Source organism: Dioscorea cayenensis, chromosome 3, assembly GCF_009730915.1.
Source record: "Dioscorea cayenensis subsp. rotundata cultivar TDr96_F1 chromosome 3, TDr96_F1_v2_PseudoChromosome.rev07_lg8_w22 25.fasta, whole genome shotgun sequence".
Classification (NCBI taxonomy): domain Eukaryota; kingdom Viridiplantae; phylum Streptophyta; class Magnoliopsida; order Dioscoreales; family Dioscoreaceae; genus Dioscorea; species Dioscorea cayenensis.
The window spans coordinates 5,781,534-5,787,360 of record NC_052473.1 but is presented as its reverse complement, the minus strand read 5'-3'; the positions used below and the strand labels follow the sequence as shown (position 1 = coordinate 5,787,360).

The window sequence follows — 5,827 nt, the reverse complement described above, 5'->3', positions numbered from 1 at the left end:
GCAAGAGTAAGATGGACCATGAGATTTCAAGATTAGAACAACCCCAATTTCTCGCGATTGAACCCTAATCCCGTATGAACATAGATAGGAATTTCTTTCAAATCCACATTCCCTACGATCGCATTAAATCGAGGAAAATCTCACTTAGGAGTAAGCCTACTCTTCTTCGGCTTAAACCTACATGGAGGGCTACCAAACACCCAATTTCTCAGTGTGATAATACAAGTATCCCCTTCTAATCCATTCATGATCTAATACATGCGAGCAAGTCACATCTACATGCATCACTCATAAAAGAGCTACGGATTTCTCTTTAGTGTAGCACTTAGCATGAAAATAATGGATTAAATCTCAAAATTACCCAACCATGGAATTAACAAGTAATCATCCAAAATACATGATAAAACCCCCCAAGGTTCACCAACAGCCGGTGGCCTTGGGGGTCTAGTGTGTTATCATCCCACAACAAGCAATACAATCAAGTGAAACATAAAACAAGAGCATAAGTGACACTCCCTAGATGAAATGATGGAGGAGGAGGTAGAATATATGCTGAATGATGCTTCCCCCACCAAAAGAATGCCTAATGTCGCTTCCTCTAGCCGCGGGTCTCCTTCCTTCAAATTGTGGTAGATCTCCTCTTGAATGATGTTGCCTTCTTGCCTTGAGAGACTTGGACCTTGGCTATGAATGATCTTCTAGCTTCCTTGCCCTTCTTCTCCTTTCCAAGGTCCCCTAAAGCCTCTCAAGTGGTTGCCCAAAATAAGCCCAGCAAAAAGTCGCTTGTTTTGCCCTAAAAGTCAGTATTTATACCCCCCACGACATACGGGCCATATAAGGGTCTTATGAGGGTTGTATAGCACTCAAAAACCCTAGATTCGCGTTTCATACGGGGTGTATACGGCCTCCATACGGCCTCGTATACTGGGTAGTATGAAATTTGGGCGGATAACTCCAAATCGTTACTCGCTGCTATAGTGCATACGGCCCCCATCTTGGGTAGTATGGGGGTGGTATGAAAATTCATGTTTTTCTTGTCTTTTTCGCCTAAATGAGATCTTCTTGTTCTCCATGGCTTCCTTATGGCCTACAAAGCAAATAGTAGATGATTAAGCGCAAAACGGCATCAAACCTCAAAAAATACATGCAAAGTGAATATGATATATATACGAAAACACCTACATTTAGACACTTATCAAGGATGTATTTGTTTCATTGAACCTTGTTATTATGCTTTCATTAATTGATGATTTTATTGAGTTCCAATCTTGAATGCATTGATTGTTTGAATACTCCCTTAGAGTGACACTAGGCTTGACAGTTCTTGTCGGTAACCCTTGTGAGTGAGTGACACACCATGAGAGTTAGACAAAGCTAGATTGGAGACTGTTGAGAGAGTGAGTCGAGAGGTAGCGGAGCGTCCTTTTTCCCCTCTTGTGTGATTTATTCTACCTCCAATTCCTCGAGTTCTTTGCGGTCATAATAGAGTGAATGGGCTAAGGGATGACCTTCCGCTGGGGCTTAGTTGCGAGTGCAATGGAGTGAGGCGTTGAAGTGATTTTAGTATCTAGGGCTTAATTGTGGCTAGGGACCTTCCGCCTGGAAAAAAGGGTTAGGTCTACATACAGGAAGAGGATTTATCACTTGGAATCCCTAGAACTCATTATAATTCTATACGAGTGCGCGGTTCCGAGATTGTTCAATTTCTCCTCTGGGGCATGTATAGGGTTAGGCATGGTTGACCTTAGATTTGTGACCATGTATTAAAGGATCTCCATGACTCATTATTGCATTAGTTAGAAAGCATAATAGATGGTTTTTGCACTTGAAACGATTGTCCTAGGTGGATCAATATATGAGTACTCCATTTATATTGATTGCCTTACCTCTCCTTTACTTGCACTCTCTCTCTTATCTCTTATACTTTTGTTTGCATTACATCTTATCACACAAATCATTATGCATATTTCGCTTATTTAAGATATGGGTGTTTGGGAAATTTCCACGCCCAATGTGCTCGACACATGGGGGCAAACACACGCCGTGTGGCTTCTCGTCCAATCGAGAAAAATTCTCTAAGTGTTTCACACGCCCATGCGAGAAATTCCACACGGTCGTGGATCCTTACTTTGCAATTTATAGGCGCGATGCACACCCCGTGTCTTCTCGAGATGGAGGAGAAATTCTCGCAGAGAATTACAGGCGTCGTGAAATTACCCACGCTGTGCGTTTGTTGATAGAGTCATCCACAAGGGTGAGAGTCCATGCCCCTATGTCTTCTCAGGAAAAATCTCTAAGTGTACGCAGGGAAACACACGCCCGTGCGGAAATTTCGCAGGGGCATGGACCATCACAAGGTCACTCAGAGGGGCGAGTCCACGCCCCTGTGCCGTCTCTGGATGAGCTCTTAATGAAAACGCATTCATGTGCGGAAATTCCACACTGGCATGTGTTTTCTCTGAACACTTTAGAAAACTTTGTAGGCTCTGTAAAAAATTTCTGAACACAAATATAAACTCATAGCCTGCCTAATAATGCAATTTTAACCAGAGAAAACATGAAAAACATGCTCAAACGACCAAGATTCTTCGCCACACACGATTAGGCACATGATAACAACACTATGTCCATGAGAAAAATTATAGAAAAATCATCTAAGAATCAAGACACCAACACTTAAAGCCTTATTCATGCAAATATTAAACTAAAAACTAGGAAAACAATAACAACTTGGATTGCCTCCCAAGAAGCGCTTTTTTACCATCACTTAGCTTGACGTACCTTATCTTACCTCACGAGGGCTCATAGATGAAGGTTTCCCTCTTACCCATGACTTGGAAGCACGATGAACATAGTCTTTTGGAGGTAGAGGGAGAGTTGTCGAGCTTGGTACCACTTAACAAGGGTTTATCAACCTTGTTCTATTCTTGCGTATTCTCAAAAGCCTTGGGCTGTTTCTTATGGCATCTCCTTGCCCGCTTCATCTTCCAGAGAACCTTCTTCATGATTGCCAGAGTAGATGGTACTTTCTCCTCAAGACCAAGCATCCTTACTTCTTTATTATCCACGTCTTGGTCTAGCAACCACTCGTACGGGTCCGGATTCAACATTTACTGCACATATTCATCAATTATCTCATCAGTAGTGTTAAGAAAAAAACAGAGTATCATCAAAGTACAGAGAATGTCGCATGGCTTAGATGAGGCGGTATGTGAGCTTATCATCTCCAACCCACAGTGTCAACTCCCCGCCGCCCATGCCGATTAATGCCTCGGAAGTGCGGAAGAATGGCCTCCCAAGTATCAAAGGAACATCTACATCCTCATCGATGTCCAACACTATGAAGTCTACAGAAAATATATACTTGTCAATCTTAACAAGTATGCCTTCAATGATGCCCTTCAAATGTCTCACTATTCGGTCTGCCAATTGCATTGTCATCCGAGTAGGCCTAGGCTCTCCAAAGCCTAGCATCTGAAAGAATGAGTATGGCATGACGTTGATACTAGCCCCAAGATCCGCCAATGCCATCTCTTCATCCAAATTGCCAAAGTTGCATGGAATCATAAAGCTTCCGGGGTATTTCTTCTTGTTCATCATATTCTTTTACAACACCGATGAACAAGAGGCATCTAAAATCACCGATGCACTCTCCTCCAACTTCCTCTTATTGGTCAAAAGATCTTTCAAGAAATTGGCATACTAAGGCATTTGAGACAACACCTCCCAAAAAGGAATATTGATGTGCAATTCCTTGAATAGACCCAAGAACTTCTTGTATTGCTCATCATTTTGGTCGTTTTTCAATCTTGAAGGATACGGGATTCTTGGGTTGTAAGGTGGAGGTGCCACCTCCTTCTCTTTGTTAGCTCTCTCCTCAACCTCCACGATCTCAGGTGCTTCAACGTTGGCCTTCTCACTTGGAAGCCTATCCTCCACCTCACGACCGCTTCTCAAAGTGATCACCTTCACATGTTCTATCGGATTAGTCTCGGTATTAATCGGCAAGCTTCCTTGTGGTCTCTCCGATAAAGACTTCACAATTTGGCCCACTTGATTTTTTAAATTGTGCAATGAAGTTGTGTGGTTGTGAAGTGTAGTCTCAACTGATTAGAACCGTGTATCTGATGATTGCACAAACATAGACAAGGCTTTCCCTAACTCGGTCATCCAGGTTTCCAAGCCTGATACTCTATTCTCCATGTTCGGGGCTTGTTGGTGTTGAAAACCCAGTGGTGCTATGGAGTTTTGCTGTCGTTGGTTACTCCAAGAGAAATTAGGGATGGTTCTCCACCCTTGGTTGTAGGTGTTGCTATAAGGATTACCTTGTACCTTTCCCAAATTGCCGACAAAGTCTACAGGTTCAATTGGGGCTGAAGTAGCAATTGAAAAAGGGCAATCAGATGGCATATGTGAAACCCCACAACCATCCTAACTCGTGATCGCAGCCATCCTCGGTGAAGTCAATGTATCCAATTTTTTCCTCAATGCCTCTGCTTGGGTTTCTAAAGATGTAACAGCATCAATTTTATGGAGTCCGGCTACTTTCTTCTTTTCCCTTGCATTCCATTAGTAGCTGTTCATGGCCATTTTCTGTAGCAACTGTCAGGTTTCTTCAAGGGTCTTGTTCCCTATTTTACCTCCTACGGCGGCATCTAGAAGTTGTCTCGTACTTGGATTCAACCCATTATAAAAAGTCTGGATGATCATCCATTCGGGGAAACCATGCTGTGAACACTTCTGGAAGAGGTCCTTGAATGGCTCCCATGTCTCAAACAAGGATTCAAGCTCCATCTGAACAAACAAAGATATTTTTCTACGAAGCTTCGCCGATATTCCAGGAGGGAAGTACCTTGCAAGAAAACTTCGACCATTTCATTCCATGTCATGATAGATGCTTATGGTAAAGAATGTAGCCACTGCTTTGGGCTTCCTTTTAGAGAGAATGGGAAAGACATCAATCTTATAGCATCATCCATAACTCCATTAATCTTTAGCATGTCACGAACTTCTAAGAAGTTTTTAATATGGTTGTGTGGATCCTCATCGGCCAAACCATTATACTGCGCCGACTACTGTATCATTAGGATGAATGCTGGCTTTAGCTCAAAGTTCGGAGCTATAATCGAGGGCCGGACAATACTAGATTGTGTCCCCAATACTGACGGTCTGGCATATTCAGAAAGTGTTATCTATTGTTCATCCTATTCTGCCATCTGCCATATTGTCAGACCCTTCAACTTCCACTTCAGCTAGATTCTACAGTTGATAAGTGTCTAAATGTATGCATTTTAGTATATGTATTTTATATTTCTAGCATGTATTTTTATAAGAATAGACACCCGTTTTGTGCTTAATCATGTATTATTTGCTTTGCAGGGTATGAAAACACCATGAAAGACACGGAGATACGATTTGGGTGGAAAAAGAGAAGAAAACCAGGTCTCGGTACTGTTGCAAATTAATGTAGCTCGATTACTTTATTGGTGGCAATGTAGCACACACTATAGCACCTGGAGAATTTTCGGGCTAAGAATTGATTGAAGCCATACTGCCTCAATGACGAGCTCATTGACCTTGTATGGACACTATTATATAAGAAGAATGGGTTTTTTTTGCTTGGTTCATACTGCCTCAGTGACCGCCTCATTGACCCATTATGGACCAGGTATGGAAAGCTTTTGGGGGAGTTTTGGAGTCTCATTTTATGCTTCATGCGGCCTCCATTTGGGGAGTATGTTTGGGGGTATAAGAGAGGATTTGGAGGATTTCTTGGGGGAAGGACCTTTTGGCAGCCAACACTTGGGAGGAAGTTATTGCTTCCCCG

At 42.4% G+C, this 5,827-nt stretch overlaps 1 non-coding gene across 1 annotated transcript; it reads left to right on the top strand.

The window, feature by feature from the left end:
- The first annotated feature begins 4,720 nt into the window (after positions 1-4,720).
- LOC120257697 lies at positions 4,721-4,827 on the top strand. Its single transcript, XR_005535787.1, has one exon. It is a non-coding gene; the product is annotated as a small nucleolar RNA R71 (small nucleolar RNA).
- Positions 4,828-5,827: the final 1,000 nt, after the last annotated feature.